General features: G+C 36.3%; 1 pseudogene; it reads right to left on the reverse strand.

Annotated features, from left to right (window-relative positions):
- The window catches only part of LOC102824717, an 18055-nt pseudogene extending 5713 nt beyond the window's left edge, over positions 1-12342 (reverse strand).
- Between the last annotated feature and the right edge of the window lie 6013 nt (positions 12343-18355).

Consider the following 18355-nt stretch of genomic DNA (forward strand, 5'->3'; position numbering starts at 1 on the left):
GGTGGTGAGGTTGGCCCAGGATCGGACATTGTTTCATTCTGCTGTGCATGGGGTCGCTATGAGTCGGTTCCGCCTCGATGGCACCTGACAACAACAACAAAGGCTGGGTTTGGTTAGTTTTGCCCTCCAGCTAGGTTTAACAAGAGCCATCTCAGCAGTAGATAAGGAAGATTCCAGGACCATCAAGAAAAAGAGCATGAGAAGGCAGGCAAGCCAGCATGGAGAGCAAAGCAGCTTCAGGCTCTAGGCCTATGGACTGACTAAAGTTGAGTGCGTGCGAGCAGGACACTAGCTTCAAGAATGTGCCTTTTAGGCATTCACAGACTAGCTAAAAGAACTTTGTAGCACGTGTTCCAGCAGGGCAGTGGCCAAGGGACAGCAAAGCTGAGAGTCTGAAAAAGAGAGTGAAGTGTGCCTGCAGTATGGTAGACAACAGGTACTCCTGAATGGAGAACTGCTGTGTACTGAGCTGATTTTGATACTTAATTGTACCTTGTTCACCTCCCTAATAAGTCCCAGGATCCTGAGTATTGTTATGAGTTCTGTATGGTAATTGCAATGGATTGTCGAACCCAGATGTGAAACAGAGTGCTATGGGAGGGACAGTTGGTATAAGAACGGGGTAAAGAAGGTTGTAGTGTGGATGAATGGCAAACAAGTTTATTTCCAATGTATAGGAGGATTATGAAAACTAAATGAGAAAACAAATAAAAAAGCACCTTGAAAATACTTGACATATATATTCAGTTGAAAATAGATTTTTTTTCCCTTTCTCATTAATCACTTTTAGTTTTCTCAAAAATGTTTATTGAATTCATATTTTGTGCTAAGCATGATTCTAGGAGGCAATTTACTCCAGTTTCAATGAAGGCTGACCTCAGAAACATTTGCAAACAGCTTCCACATAGTTCAATCACCTTCAACAGTGTGCACATTTTCAGGGACTTAATGAAAGGATAATAATTGCTCTCATTTTGATCTCTCTTCTGTTTGGTATTACAAGAGACAACAAGGACAACAACAAAAACACAATTCACTGTCACACATTATACTGAATAACTAATAAAATATTCTAGTACTATATACATATTTTTAAATCAGTGTTTCCCATTAGTTATTTCAATGCCCCCTTGACAGCTAATGTCTAATATCTAGAAGCTTTCTTGTTTACTTTATGAAGAAATGTTAGCCTTTCAAGTTATTAAGAAAAACTAATTACTTCCCCTGGAAGGCTGATTTTTTAAATGTAAAATAAATATTATCAAAAAGAGTACAATTTAATTTGTAAACTTAATGTTGCGAGTATCTTTTTAATACAAATATAAAACAAAATTCTTTTAAAAGATCATACTTGAATTATTTCTAAGTTAGAGTGATAAGTTCATAGAACTTAAAAGTTAGCAACATTAACATGAGATAAGTTGTAGGAAATTATATCTACTTCATCATTCAAATTAAACAATTTCATTAAAAAATATCTACAGAGAAACTAAGCTGAGCCAGTCTGTAAAATACCCCATTGCTTCATGGAACAAAGTGCTGCTGCAGGTCAACTTAAATGCTTCAATGTGAATTCTGGCATTTTACATTTGTTGTTGCTGTTAAGTGCCATTGAGGTGATTCCAACTCATAACTACCCTGCAATGGTTTTGTGAGGAGCTGCTGGTGAGTTTGAACTGCCACCTTACAATTCAAATTGATCTTGCAGTCTAGTAGTTACATTTCAGTGCAGCCCCATACTAACAGGTGTATCTGGATTTTGATGGAAATAGAGAAATGTAATGAACTAACAGTTGAGTGATATTAGGATTTCAATATCCCAAAGCAATAATCCTCTTCCCTTTTTAAATAGAATCCAACATATGTATATTCTTCATAACCATATGAGTGTCAGCAGCCATGTGTCTAATCTCCATAGCCATATTCCAAGCCTCTAAAATCAACACAATCACAACATTAGCCTGGACCATAGCCATAACCCATAATAGACCAGGCCATCCTGGTGTCAGGAACTGGGAAATTTGGCTAGGGATGAAGGTGTAATTCCCTAGTGTGAATGCCATTATTTGTTTAAAGATTCTTATATACCTCAAATAAAGGTGTTAGAATAAAAACCGTAGTTGGGATCCTCATTCCATGTCCTCAATGCCACGAAATACATTAATATCTTTTGTCTTTAATAGTTTCATTAGTTTCTTTATTATCAAATTTAAGATTCTTTATTTTGTTACAGATTCCATTGAAATGTACTTTATATATGTTGACAATAACTGTGGTATTCAAAATCCACACATTATATGACTACCTGATATGAAAGTATCATTCTAGGTTTCATAGTTTCTATCAACACTGACCTTGTCATCTGGAATTGATCTTCTTCCTTTACACCTTTTTATTTGGTTTCTGATTCTTTATCAAATATAATAAACTTATTTTAAATCACTCTGTCAATGAAAAATATTGAATGAAGTAAATATCCTGGTATTATAGCTGATGTGCTCATAAGGTTAAAAAGGATGGTGATACTTGTTCAGTATTCCAGTATCTGCTAATTTGTCATTTTATTCACTAGATTTTTGAAAAAAAATTATTTTCTCTTACTGATATTTAATTGTTTAAATATGTGGCTCTCATCAACTTTCAAAAAACAAAACAAAAGAAATGGAGGATATTGTTGTTTTTTTTTTTTGAAAAACACTCAATTTAATAATTCTTTTGCAAGAACTTGAGGTGAATTTAGCAAAGAATGTCCATATAGGATTTAATTGACTGATTATTACCACATTTTTCTTATTGATACTAAACCCTGGTTTTCCAAGATTATTAATAAAGGGGAAAAACCAAACCAAACAAAAAACTTTCCTCAAGTCTTTGTTTTGATTCCTTAGGATTATGTAACTGGAATGGTGTATTTATTTACCATTGTGTGCTACTTGTCTGAGACCTAGTGGATTTATTTTAGTTAAACAATATTAAATCAATGAAAGGATTTCTGTGTCACTAAGATAACTAGTTCTCCTTTCCTTGTTGTCCAAAGGTAGAATCCCAGCTGTAAATTACATCAAGACCTAAATTGAATTATTTAGCAGATATAAATCATTAGGACTAAAAAAATAATACAAAATAACAATCTTTTTACATTCAAACCATGAAATACAAATGTAAATTATGCATCAATTATTTCATAAATGCAATGAATCTTCATATCTCTTTAAATGATAGTGTCAATACCATAAAGTTTTAATTCCTTAAGCAATGCTGACCTTTTTATGCCTTCATTGTGAAATGTTCTCATAAGATGCCAATTACACAACTCCTGGAGGAACTTTCAGACACAGGGTTTAACATAAGGTGAAGCACATGCAAATTGAGTGTTTTTCTTTGACTTGCTAGGAAATTAAGAAGGAGATCACAATTGCCATTTTTTAAGGTAACAAAATTACATTGAAAGATAACACTCAATTTTTTTTAAGCTATGTATTTTTCTGAATAGTATAGGCCTTTGCAAAACTGATAAATTTATGAATAAATCAATAACTTGTAAACACCTTCACGTACATACCATCCTCTGGTTCTGTCAATACCATTCTCTGAGTTTGGGTAAAAAAATCCTATGTTTTCATTATTCTATATATGTAGTTTGACTTTGGAATCAGAATTATACAAGTTCACAGTCAATTAGGAAAGGCTAAGATAAGGAGCTCTGGCAACATAGTGGTTATGTGTTGGGCTGTTGACATCAAGGTCATCAGTTTAAAACTAGCACCCATCGTGGGGTAGAAAGATGAGGCTTTCTGCTCTTGTAAAGATTTATAGCCTCAGAAACCTTGTGCAGGGTCACTGTGAGTCGGAAATGACTCCATGACACACAATCACTACCACTACCAAGGTATTTACTTAAGATCCTGTTGAAAAATAACAGACTTTAGATTATAAATCAAATTATTGGAAAGGAAGTATCAATAATAATATTTTTAAGAATTAGTAATTTAGTACTTAGAAGCATAATTAAATTTCCTAAATAGATTTGAAAAGACAATTGTCAATATCATGATTAAGATGATTTTTAAGTCAGTACATTGTTGTTCTTGTTGTTAAGTGCTGTCGAGTCGGTTCCGACCCATAGCGACCCTGTACAGGGTTTCCAAGGGTATAAATCTTTACGGGAGTAGAAAGCCTCATCTTTCTCCCGTGGAGCGGCTGGTAGTTTCGAACCGCTGACCTTAAGGTTCGCAGCCCGATTCGTAACCACTTCGCTACCAGAGCTCCTTATTTAAAGGTCCAAATCAGGTCTACTTAATTACTTCTTTGGAGCACAAATATCTATTATACCATTCTATTCTTATTTTTCTTTCAGAAAATATTCATTGAATATCTGCTTTGTGTATTGTTGTTGTCGTTAAGTGCCATCGAGTTGGTTCCGACCCATAGTGACCCTGAACAGGGTTTCCAAGGCTGTAAATCTTTACAGGAGCAGAAAGCCTCATTTTCCTTCTGGTAGTTTCAAACTGCTGACCTTGCGGTTTGCAGCCTGATTCGTAACCACTATGCTACCAGAGCTACTTGCTTTGTGTATGGTAACTTCAAAAAGTTCATGGAAATATGGAGTTGAAATATAATGTATTTTTCCACAAATGTTTGAATGCCCCTCATATTTGGCATTATATTAACTGAAAGGAGAATATTATATATATATATATATATATATACCTCAAAGCCAGTACAATTCCATAGACAAACACTGAGTCCAAATCATTCATCTATATTCACTAATTGATATGGAAAATAACAAATCTGATTTATATGAGCATGTCTTCAATCCATATAATAAACTCTGATGGCTAATATTGGATCTACTTTATTTTCTCAATAAAAAATGAACATTTTTTTTTTTTTTACACAACAGTTTGGCACACTTATTTAGTATTTAAGAAATACTATGAATTCTTCAGGGTCTAGAGGGTTCTAAAAATACTTGTTATACATATATATTTTAAGCAATATTTTTAGTTACTGATGGTAATGTAGAGTTTACTCTAATGACATGAACGGAGCAAAGTTTTTGGAACCTTCATTTGCTGTTAGGGAACAGCTCAAAATGAGAAGAAACAGAAGCAAACTTCCATTAATAATCAGAAAGTAGGATGTATGATGTATGAAAATTTCAAATCATCAGAAAATGAATATATAAAGATCATAGGCATTCATGAGCTAAAATGTAATGTTATTGGCCATTTTTAATCAATCATTTATATGGTTTACTATATATAGAGAGACAAACTTAAGAGGAATGGTGTCGCATTCACTGTCAAAAAGAGCTTTTCAAGATCAGTCTCAAAGTACAATGCTGTGTGTGATGGGATAATATCTAAACATCTGCAAGGAAGACCAGTTAATATCACTAATATTAAAATTTGTACATCAATCACCACTAAAGCCATGGATGATAAAACTGAACAATTCTACCAGTTTTTTCAGTCTGAAATTGATCAAACATGCAATCAAGATGCACTGATAATTACTGATCATTGGATGTGAAAGCTTGGAACAAGGAGGAAGGATTGGTATCATGGTCTTGGTTATAGAAACGATGCTGGCAATCCCATGATATAATTTCACAAGATGAATGACTTATTTTTTGCAAGTATTTTTGTTCTTAATACAAAAAACAACTGTGTATGTGGCCTTACCAAATGGAATACACAGGAGTCAAATTGACTGTATATTCTGTGAAAAGACATGCCATATTAGGTCAATATCATCAATCAGGAATCAACAAAGGAGTAGGGTATCAATTGCCCATAGGAATTTCAAGCTGAAGTTGAAGAAAATTAAAATAAATACTCAAAAGTCAAAATATAAGCTTCACATCCAGCTGATAAAAAGAGTACTCTGATTGTATTTCCTCCAATACGCATTTGTTCGTTTTTCTGGAAGTCTATAGTATATTCATTGCCAACACCATAATTCAAAGGCACAATTCTTCTTTGGTCTTCAGCTTACATGTATCAATCAATATACCTGCAAAGTTAAAATTCTCTACTAATTTACTTTTTTGTAATGTTTTATTGTGAATTATGTGATAATTTACATGGGAGAACATTAGCCTTAGATTCATCCTAGCATATATCTTTTCATTGCCATGGTTACAATCCCCTCCATGTATCATCAATCAACCAAAGGATATACTCTGCAAACCTTCCCCCTGGTCATCAGCATACAGCCCCTCTCCCTCTCTAGGTCTAGAGTCCCCAGCCAAGCCATCTTTCCATGTCATCGTCCCTGCCTCCATCTCTGGCATCACTGTTTCTCTGGGTAGGGTCCTGCTGAAAGCCGATCCCCTGTTGCTGTACAAAGCAGCTGCATTTATGAGATCACAGAAGCAGATAAAAAACTAAAGTAAAGCTGACAGACCCTTATAGACCTCACCTAAGTCAATTATCGGCCAGAACCCAGAAACCCATATACAGGAACCTACGTAATTGTGCAGAGAATGGTGAAAATAAGTGAGAGGTGGTCAAATTTTAATAATCTACCTTTCCTGCAGCAATTAACCAGGTTGGGCCCTTTAACATGCCTCATGGCCCCAAAAGAAAGAAATGTAGGGACACTGTGGTTAAGTAATTTAATGAATACTTTAGAAAAACAAAATAAATAAATGTTAGTAATGCTTTTGCTATAGAAAACAGCAGTACCTTAAGTAGGCTAGAAGATTGATAATTAGCTAGTAGAAACTATAAAGTAGTGTAGGCAATGATGATTAAGTCGATAGAAACTTATATTAGTAAGAAGATGTAATCAGGGGTCTGGGAGGTGGAAATGATTTGTGTAAGGTTTAACTTGATCTTTTAGTGGGAATGGGAAAAATAACCTATCACTTACGTAGAAAAGGAGATGATGTCAGAAGAAAAATACTTAATGGTCAGAAAATGAACAGGATATGGAAAGGTCAGGTGGGACATTATAGAAATACTTTTGTTAAGGTTTTATAATCACAGGGTGAAAGAATGTTGATTAAAAATGTGTAATAATTCAAGGGAAAAATCAAAGTATCAAATCATTACACATTGTGTAACTTTAAGTATAAATAAAGACTTGCTGAGCCGGGGCAGAGTGAGCTCCATCAGCCAACTAAGTGGAGACTCCTCGACTACTTTCACTTTTGCTGATTCCACTCCTCCTCTCCAGTCTCATGACCCTGTGAGAGATGGACTCCACAGGGTCCTGCACTCCCCTCTTCCCCCTTGATGGTCCCAGGGACCTCTGCTCCTGGACTGCAAAGTCAATCACTCCCCTTGTTTTGTTACACCGTCTACCTTTACATTTCCAACCCTCACAGTCAGTCCTGATAACATTTATTCACTATTGTGCCACATGAATGCTATCTCCATCTCCTTTCATCAGACCCACCCAGACAGATAGGATTCAGAAGAGAAAGCAGAAGGATGGATATCATTTCTGATGTCAGATGGATCTTGACTGAAGCAGACGATGCTAGAAGGATTTTTACTTGTGTTTTGCAGAAAACACAAAGGCAATCCACTGCTAGGATTAAAACAATCTATGGTTGATATTGTGAATAATGGAAATTCCACATTTAGTTGTGGTCATGAGGAATCCGTATATAGGTTAGGAGGTAGACATTCAAAAAGAGTAATGGGGTACTGAATGGTTTAAAATAAAGGAAAGTGTGCACTAGGGTTGTATCTTTTCACCATACTTACTCAGTGTGCATGCTGAGCAAAACTCTGAGAAAGTGGATTATATGAAGAAGAAAGTGGCATCAGGTTTGTGATACACAAATGACACAACCTTGATTGCTAGAAATGAAAAGGACAAGGAGTACTTACTATGAAGATCAAAGACCACAGCCTTTGGGATGGATTGCCCCTCGCTGTATAGGAAATATAAATACAACTGGGCTAACAAACAGTATAATAATTGGAGAAATTATTGAAGCTGTCAAAAACTTCATTTTGCTTTAAACTGAAGTCACTACTTCTGGAAGCAGTAGTCAAAACATCAATGCATTGTATTAGGAATCTCTGCTGCAAAAGACTTCTTGAAAGTATTAAAGAGCAAAAATGTCACTTTGAAGATATGTCTGAGCTAAACCAAGGTATTTTCAGTCACCTCATATGCATGTAAAAGTTGAACAATGAGTAAGGAAGTCCCTAGAAGAATCTATACATTTGATATACAAAGTACCAATGAATGCCAGAAGAACAAACTAATCTGTCTGGGGAAAAGTATGGTAAGAAGGTTCCATAGAAGAAAGGAGAGTAAGACATCTCTCATACTAGAAGGGCTAGTCACAGGTCAGCTATAAAGGGGAAGACTTTACCCTGAATGAGATGAATTGACACAGTGGCAGCAACAATAGGCTTAAACACAAGAACAATTGTGAAGATGGTTCAGAACTGGTCAATGTTTCCTTCTGTTGTGCATATGGTCACTATGAATAGGAACTAACTCAGTGGTACCTAACAACCAAAACCTGATTGAGAAACAACAAACTCTTTTGTGAGTTTTCCTTTCAATACTAAAAATTGTATTTATTTATAGCAAAAGATTTGTCAGTTTGTCTGAAGCCTAGTTTTCCCAAAGAGTATCAAAAAGGCCATTGAATAATAATATTATAGACAAAACATTGTTAACAAAAAAACAAAATAAAAAGCAAACTGACCAGTTGTTGTTGCTGTTGTTAGATGCCATCTAGTTGCTTTCAACCAATTGTGACCCTATGCACCATAAAACGACACACTGCCCGGTCCTGTGACATCATCACAATTGTTACATTTCAGCCCATACGTCCCTGTGTCAATCCATCTTCTTGGAGGTTTTTCTCTTTTTTACTGACCATCTACTTTGCCAAGCACAGTGTCCTTCTCCAGGGACTGGTCCCTCCCGACAACATGCCCAAAGTATGAGAGAATAAGTGAGGCCATCCTAGCTTCTAATGGACATGCTGGCTGTATGTACTTCTTCCAGCAGATGTGGTTGTTCTTCTAGCAGTCTGTCATGGTTTTAGCATTCTTTTCCAATACCTTTTATGTTATTTAAAAAGTAGCTTTTCACATTGTTTAAAAACAGTATTTGCAATTACTAAGTCCTTGGTCTTTCAATATTCCATCATGTGAAATCTAACATCATTTCTAACACTAAGGCTGTAACTATTGATCCTTTCTCTTGTTCCCAACCTTTGCATTTGAATCACCTTGATTGAATCAATACATCTTGATTGCATGTGTGATCCATTTCAGACTGAAGAAGCTGATAGAATTCTTCAATTTAATCATCAATAGCTTTAGTAGTTTGGTGCGCAAATTTGAAAAACAATGGTATTAACTGATCTTCCTTGATTATTCTATCACAGATAACATTGCACTTCAAGACATATCTTTAAAAGTTATTTTTGATGTGGAATGTGACATCATTTCTCAATTTGTTGTTCCTGGATTAGTAAACCATATGATTGATTGAAAATTGTCAATATCCATCTTTCAGTGTATCATACTGTGGTGGCTTGTGTATTACTATCATGCTTAAAGCTATGCTAGTATTTTAAATACCAGCATGGTCACACATGGTGGGCACATTTCAGCAGACCTTCCAGACAAAGAAAGACTAGAAAAAAGGAATGGCAAACTATTTATGAATATTTAGTCACTGAAATCCTTATGAATAGCTGTAGAACATTGTTAGTTGCAGTGCCAGTAGATGAATACGTTATGAATTACAGCAGAACACTGTCAGATATGGTGCTGGAAAATGTGCCCCTCAGGCAGAAAGGTAGTCAATATATAAGGGTGGGATAGCTGCTTCCTCAAAGTAAAGTTGACCATAATGATATGAATAGAGCAAAGCTTTCGGGACATTCATTTGCTGATGGGGCACCAGTCAAAATGAGGTGATACAGCTGCAAACATCTATTAATAATCAGAACATGGAATGTATGAACCTAATAGTACCATGATTTAAAGTAAACATAAACACAAATTGTCTGCAGGAACACGTGCATTATTTAACTTTTTGATGTACATGTCACATCAAATACCCCATAAATATACTTCCAGGTGTATAAATTCTTTGTCCTAACTTTTTTTAGGTGACAAGCTCTGCAAAGTGCACACACCTGAAAGCTATAATGAAAACATATGTATCCTGGAAAGAGGGTGAAATTATAAATGGATATCATGCACCATTGTAATGTAAGAAATTGAATTTACCTTGAGAACATCCCATACGGTGATTTTCAAGAAGAGAATGCCTGGGAACCTATAGCAAACCTACCAAAAGCAAAGCAAGCACCAAAATGCTCTTTGGAAAATAGAGAGAGTTTTGCTAACATACTTTGAACACATCATTGGGAGGGGCCAATCACTGGAAAGAGCATTGTACATGATAAAGAAAAGGTTAGAAAAAAGAGGGAAATCTGCAATGAGATGAATTGATACAGGGCACACAGCAATGTTCCCAAATATAGGAACAAGCATTGCACAGGACTTGACATATTCTGTTCTATAAAGTCACTATGGGTCTGAGCCAAGTGGGTCACAGGTAACAAAAACAACAAATTCCCTAGGATTGATAAACAAATTGATAAAAAAAAAATCAAATATTTTTAATTCTGACAGTCATCAAGATTACTTTTGAGGATCAATACCTTTGGGAATTAAGAAACAAAATCTTATCTCTATAGTCTGGAAAACACACACACACAAATAATGGGTTAACTTGTCAAGATAGTACAGTAGATTTTCATATACTCAATAGCTTAACTTAAAATCAGCCTGGTTATATGCAAAAAAGGAATTCTGGTGTGGTGCTGTGGGATAAAGAACTGGACCACATGCTCATGATCGGTTCAAACTCACCAGTTGCTTCTTGGAAACCCTACAAATGGTCGCTATGAGATGGAATCGACTCAATGGCACTTGGCAACAACAACGTACACAAAATACATTAGAAGTTTGAAAAGTTTGTACTGGATACATGAGGATTTGTTATAGTATTTTTCATACCATTCACATATGTATAAATTATATTTTATATGTTGTTGTTAAATGCTGTCTGAGGAACACCTGGTGAGCTTGAACCACCAACCTTGCAGTTCAAACTGACCTTGCAGTCCAGTGCATTAACCTTCATTGCTCAGTATTTAATTGAAAATAATTTTCTTTAATTATCATAAAATTATTATCCATCAACAATACACCTCCAAATACAAAACATGTTTTTAAAAATAAATCAATCTGAACTAGTGTCTAGAAAGACTTTATAAAATCAAGATCACATAAGTAACACTGAAAACAAACTATAACACCTATATAATATGCAGGGTAAAGTCAGTGGTTCAAGATAACCAGCTACTCCTCAGAAACCCTAGGCAGGGTCACTATAGTTGGAAGCTACTCTATAGCACATAACAATGACAAAAATATAGTATGCAGGAGTTTTGTCCATATTATTTTCCTATATCCTCCATACTTAGAACAGTGCCCAGCACATGGAGACATTTGGTGATCATTTGATAAATCAAATGTGCTTTCTTGATTGATTAATTCATCAGTTCAGAAGAAAGAATGCTAACCATGGGGTGTGGGGAGGAAAAATAAACAAAACCTATTACTTTTGAGTCAGTTTGGAATAATGACTACCCCATGTGTTTAAGAGTATTTCTATGCTTCATAGGGTTTTCACCTAAGAGTCCCAAATCAGATAAATAAGACTAACATCGTGACAGAAATCCACATTGTTGTTGTTATTAAGTGCCCTCGAGTTGGTTCTGGCCCATAGCGACTCTGTACAGGGTTTCCAAGGAGCAGCTGGTAGCCACTTGAAATTCCTTTAAGTAAATTGATAGAAATGAAGCTATGTTTGATTTTCCAGCTAAGCATATTTATTAAAAACATTTTTAAAAGACAAAACACACATGATCATAACAAACGTTAATGATAAAATAATAATGAGTGAAACCCTGATGCAATAAAAAGATCCCAGATCCTTTCAGAGGAAATAAAACTGGTAGAGGATACTCCATCAGGAGCTTTAAGCCAATAAATGATAAATACTTTCTCTACATCAAGATAAGAGCTCACGTCATTGACCCATATGGGCAAGAGCATGGAAATAGAAAGTCTGAAGATAGCAAGCTTTTTAGTACAAGCTAGGGAATCCATATCTTCCAAAACAAGATGGGCGCCAGCAGCCATATCCATAACCACCGTAGCCAGAGCCATAACCATAGCCTCTGTAGCCACAGCCACAGCCACAGCCATAGCCCAGACCACCAAAGCCTCCGTAGCCAAGGCCTCCGTAGTAGTTGCCGTAGTAGCTCATTGTGTTAGGGATTGGAGACTGGTTTGATGCTGAAGACGAGTTTACTGAGTTTTAGGATCACTCACTAACCAGAATACTTTTATACTCTCAGTAGTGGGTGTGGCAAATAACCCTGTCAAAATGATCTTGTTAACATGCAATAGAATACTTTAAAGTCTACAAATTCTTTAATTTTTTTATTTGCTTATTACAAAAGGGTCCAGACTCTCATTGATCAGTTCTAATAATAATTATTATTTTTGACGAGTTTGCATTCTTTACAACAAAAGTTTCCAAGATGAGAAATGATTATAGCCTCTTAAAAGGTCAGGCTAGTGTCCTAATTAAAATGGTTTAATCTAGTTGATAGGTTCCAGCAGTCCTGTAATTACATAACCTCAGATTGCTTTTCTTTTTAATTTGCATTCCATGATCTTAGTTAATGATCATTCCCAGAATTCAAGGTCTTTTCTCAATGGTGGTAAGGGCATAGTCACAAAGTCAGTGATTTACAGGTAGTCAAATTTGGAAAATCTTCTTGTCTTTTTTTTTTTTTTTTAATTTCCCTGAACTATCCTGGGTATATTTGACATTGATGCCTCTTCATGCATTCTCTTTTTTTGTATAACTTTCTTTAATTTCTGTGACAAAGCTTTCAATTTCATTCTTCTATGAATTCCTTATTATTATTCTGACTAATTCCTCATTCTAAGTGCTTTCACAATGGCTTGATGGGTACCTCACCCTCTGACATGGTCGGAGTGAAGCAACACCAAAATGTCCATATGACTGGCAGATGAGAAATGGTGTTCCAATGAGAGAGGCAAATAAGGCTGTGAGGCCACTAGTGAGGTAATTTGTTGCCAATCATTCCCATTCCCCTATGTGCTCCTTCTATCACCCCTCCCTGTCAAAGTATGGGCAGACTGGCTGTGGTGCCCAATACTGGGAGTACAGGAAGGTCTCTGCTTTAGCCAATGGGAGAGGGGATATGGCCTTGTTGCACAATGCTTGAGTCTGTGTGGGAGTGGAGCAGAGTCTGCCACCTGCCTACCCAGGGATCAGCAGGCTGGTCTTGCCCCAAATGGAGATGTGACATCATGAGTTACCACACTGGGTGACACCCACCCTAGTAATGCCACTGTCCTTATTTATCCACTAATATTCAATGTCTCTTTAAATCTATAATTGATGTATATCTACCCTCCCCTTGAAATTTCATGAACTTATCGTTTAAAAATAATATTTAATGTTGATAACTTTTTAATTATTGCTTTTCATTTAAAATACTTGACTATATATAAGAGCATCTGAAAAACCCACTGCCACTGAGTAGATCCCAATTTATACCAACTATTTGCAGGGCCCACCATGTGTCTTTCAGTTTGTCATACTGTGGTGGCTTGTGAGTTGCTGTGATTATGGAAGCTATACCACTGATATTTTAAATGCCAGCAGGGTCACCCACAGTAGACAGGTTTCAGCTGAGCTTCCAGACTACGACAGACTAAGAAGAAAGAGAGGTGGACTACTTTCGAATGTTTAGTCACTGAAAACCTTATGAATAGTAGTGAAACACTGTCAGCATCAGATTATTGACTATTCTAACATGATGAAGAGCACCAGAATATTTTCAGATACAGTGCCAGAAAATGAGAACCTCGGGTTGGAAGGCATTAGACTGGGGCAGAGCTGCCTCCTTAAAGTAGAGTTGACCGTGATGATGTGAATGGAATAGAGTCCTCAGAATCTTCATTTGCTGATGAGTTACAACTCAAAATAAAGAGAAACAACTATAAGCCTCCACTAATAATCAGAACATGGAATGTATGAAGTATGAATCTAGGAAAATTGGAAATTGTCAAAAATGAAATGAAATGCATAAAAACTGATGTCCTAAGCATTAGTGAGCTGAAATGGACTGGTATTGGCCATTTTGAATCTGACAATTACATGGCTTACAGTGCCAGAAATGGCAAATTGAAGAGGAATGGAATTGCATTCACCATCAAAAAGAACATATTAAGCTCTGACATGAAGTACAATGATGTCTATGATAGGATAATATCCATACACCTACAAAGAAGACTAGTTAATGCCACTATCATTCAAATGTACACACCAACCACTGAAGGCAATCATGATTAAAAAATAATTCTACATTTGTTAATCTGAAATTGATCAAACATGCAATCAAGATGTATTGATAATTATTGGCAATTGGAATGCAAAGATTGGGAACAAAGGTGAAAGATCAATGGTTGGAAAGCATGGCATTGGTGAAAGAAACAATGCTGGAGATCACATGATAGAATTTTGCAAGAACTCCGACTTCTAAATTAAAATACCATTTTTTTTTTTTAACAACATAAAGGACAACTAGACACATAGACCTCACTAAGTGGAATACACAGAAATCAAATTGACAACATCTGTGGAAAGGGAGTTTAGAAAACTCCATATCATCAGCCAAAACAAGGCCAGGGGCAGACTGTGGAACAGACCTTCAATTGCTCATATAGAAATTCAGACTGAAGATCAAGAAAATCTTAAAAAAAGTTCACAAGAGCCAAAATATTCTACCTGAATTTAAAGATAATCTAAAGAACAAATTTGATTCAACAGACACTCCAAGACCAAATACCAGAAGAGTAGTAGGATGACAACAAGAACATCATACAGGAAGAAAGAAAGAAAAGAACAAAATGGGTGCCAGAAGAGACTCTAAATCATGTTCTCCAGTGTAGAGATTCTAAAGCAAATGAAGAAGTGAGTAGGTACAAGAGTTGAACAGAAAATGTCAACAGGAAGGTAGAGCACAGATGGGGGATGAGACATCATAGTTAAGGTGTTAGGGGGCACAATACACAAGAAGGGGGAGGGGATGGAAGAACAAGGTTTGTACAGGAACATTGAGACAGGTTTGCATGGGCTAAATTGGACAGAGGTAAATAGTGATGTATGCTCAACCTTGGAACAACAGGGCTCTGTAATACAGGGATCTAGGCATAGTCTGAAAAGGGGAAATAATACTAAGATGTTTGATTGTATTATGTATATTGGTTTCCCTTGCCTACTATTGTAAAATGAACACTTGAGTTGGATAGAAAGGAATGGCGTGAAACATGATTACAGGAAGCTTGTAAGCCCATCTTTAGTCTATAACTGATTGGAATACCTTAAAGGGGTTCTAGAACTTGCTCAATGAAATAAGTCTCTTGCGGAGCCTTTGCAGTGTATACGACCTTAAGTGGAATCCTGAGCCCCATCCAGAACCTTCTGAGGTGGGACATCTCCACTAGAAAGGACAAGTAGACCAGCCTGGAATAGCTAGAGCAACACAAGATACATTTTCAAACAAAGAGCATCAGGAAAAAAACAAAACAAAAATGGCAGTATGACTGGCTATACAAGAATAAGCAAGTTGTTCACTGGGAAGCCATCAAGTCAAGCAATCAAGTTCCTTCAGGAACCCCCCCACCCTCCCAAGACTGAAACTCAAAGGGAACATATGAGCAGCCATGTAAGCTTGCTGACAACCACATTGGCCTACTTGTGAGTGGAAGAAGGGGAAAGACAGCAATGAAGAAATGGGCTGAGTTCAATGACAATTAATAAACTCCCATTGACCTGGAAATGTGAGAGAAAACAGGAAGGGTTGGTTGGTCAAAAGTGTGGTGAGACCTGGGGAAACCTGAGCCCATGGACAAGGACATAGTTACAAAGGGATAGAGCTGAGAGTGAAACATCCAGCTAACATAGAATGAGAGGAGGTGCACAAGAACACCCAAAGTTGCAGATAATATCCATTTGACTTAGCCTGGATGGCTTGATAATCAGAACTCGACCAGAGGAAGATTAAAAGAAAAAAAGAAAAAAAACGATTTTTGATAAAGAAAATGAGGGTAAATTGCTATAATTTGATGAACTTTACCTATACTCATGGAGGTAGTAACTATAAATACCAACAGAGAGGGAAGGAGTAAAGTATTCATTGCTACCCCCTCTGTATACAGGGCAGATAAGGATGGGCATAGACATTGGCTACCTAAAGTGAGAGGGCGATAAAGGCACCAAGTGACTGGCTTACAAGATTTCAAGGGGGTGCTTAGTTTAACAGTGTGTGGTAAAAGACAGGGTCCCCGCTGAATAGTTTTCATGTTGTCTAGATGGGTCTGGTTAAAAGAGATGGGGATAAGATTCTTATGATTCAATAGTGAGTAATTTTTATCATGACACAATTGTAATAGTAGAAGATTTGTAACAAAAATGGGGAGTAGTTAATCCTACAGTTCCAAAACTAAGGATTCTAGGAACATCAAGGGAGAATAGCATCTTATCTAGAGAAGTAGAGATACCAGATATGGAGGCAGAGATGGGGACATGGAGAGGGAACAGCTGAGGACTCTAGATTCATGGAAAGAGAGGGACTAAGTGCTGGCAGCCAGGAGGCAGACTTGCAGAATGTGCCGTTTGGTGGTGTAAATTATCATATATGCCTGAGTGTTTAAAAAAAAAAAAAAAAAAAAAAGGAGCTAAAGTGAATAGAGAGAAATACTGTTAACGGATGGTACATGGAAGGTATTATAATCATTGTAATGAAACAAGGTGTATGATTTGTTGAATGCAAAACTGATGATTTACCTTGTAAACTTTCATTCAATCCACAATGAAAACTTTTTTTTTTTTTTTAAGTGAGTAATGGTTATCATGACTAATTGCAACTGTCACAATTGTAAAGGTATAAGTTTTGTAACAAAAATGGGGGAGTAGTTAATCTTATAATCCAGAAACAAAAGACCCTAGGACCATAGCAGAATGCATGACCTTATCGAGAAAAGCAGCAACACCAGAGATGGAGGCAGAGATGAAGACATGGAGACCGGGAACAGCTGAGGACTCTAGATTCATGGGAAGCAAGGGACTGAGAGCTGGTGGCCAGGAGTTAGACTTGCAGAATATGCCCTTTAATTGTGCAAATTATTATAATGCATGAGTGTTTGTTTGCTTTTTATAAAGAGCTAAAATGAATAGAGAGAAACACTGTTAACTGATGGTACATGGAGGGGATTATAATCATTGTAATGAGACAAAGTTCATGATTTTTTTAATGTAAAAACTCATGATCTGCCATATAAATTTTCACTCAATTCACCATAAAAACTTAAAAAAAAAAAAGTCAACTGTCAGCTCAAAAAGACAAAGTCAAATATTATAGTGAAATGTACAAATAACTGGAGTTAGAGAACAAAAATGGAAGAACACACTCAGCATTACTCAACTGAGAGAATAGACAAAAAAATTCAAACCTCAACTTGTGGTATTGAAGGACTCTATAGGCAAATTATTGAATGATTAAGAAAGCATCAAAAGAAGTTGGAGGGAATACACAGTCACTATACCAAGAATAAATGGTCAATGCTCAACAATTTCAAGAGGTAGCATAAACCAAGAGCCAATGATCCTAAAGGAAGAAGTCTAAGATGCTTTGAAGGCATTGGCAAAGAACAAGACACTGGAATTTGATGGAATACAAATTGAAATCTTTCAACAAACTAATGCAGCACTGGAGACACTCATCTATGCCAAGAAATTTGGAAGACAACTACAAGGCTAACTGACTTGGAAGAGATCCATATTTGTGCCCAAAGGAATGTGGAAATCATTGGACAATGTCATAAATATCATATGCAAGTAAAATTTTGCTAAAGATTATACAAAAATGTCTGCAACTATACATTGCCAGAGAACTTCTAGATGTTCAAGCTGGATTCCAGAAGAGGATGTAGAATGAGGGATATCATTGCTGACATCGGATGGATCTTGGCTGAAAGCAGAGAATACCAGAAAGATGTTTGCCTGTGCTTTATTTCCTGTGCAAAGGCTTCCTACTGTGTGAATCATGACAAGCTATGTCCAACACTGCAATTGCAGAACACTTAATTGAAAATCCTCACACCGGAACAACAGTTAACATCAAAGTAAATGGAGAAATGATTGAAATTGTCAGACTTCAATTTGTTCAGATCAACCA

This window comes from Chrysochloris asiatica, unplaced genomic scaffold, assembly GCF_000296735.1.
Source record: "Chrysochloris asiatica unplaced genomic scaffold, ChrAsi1.0 scaffold00049, whole genome shotgun sequence".
NCBI classification, from domain to species: domain Eukaryota; kingdom Metazoa; phylum Chordata; class Mammalia; order Afrosoricida; family Chrysochloridae; genus Chrysochloris; species Chrysochloris asiatica.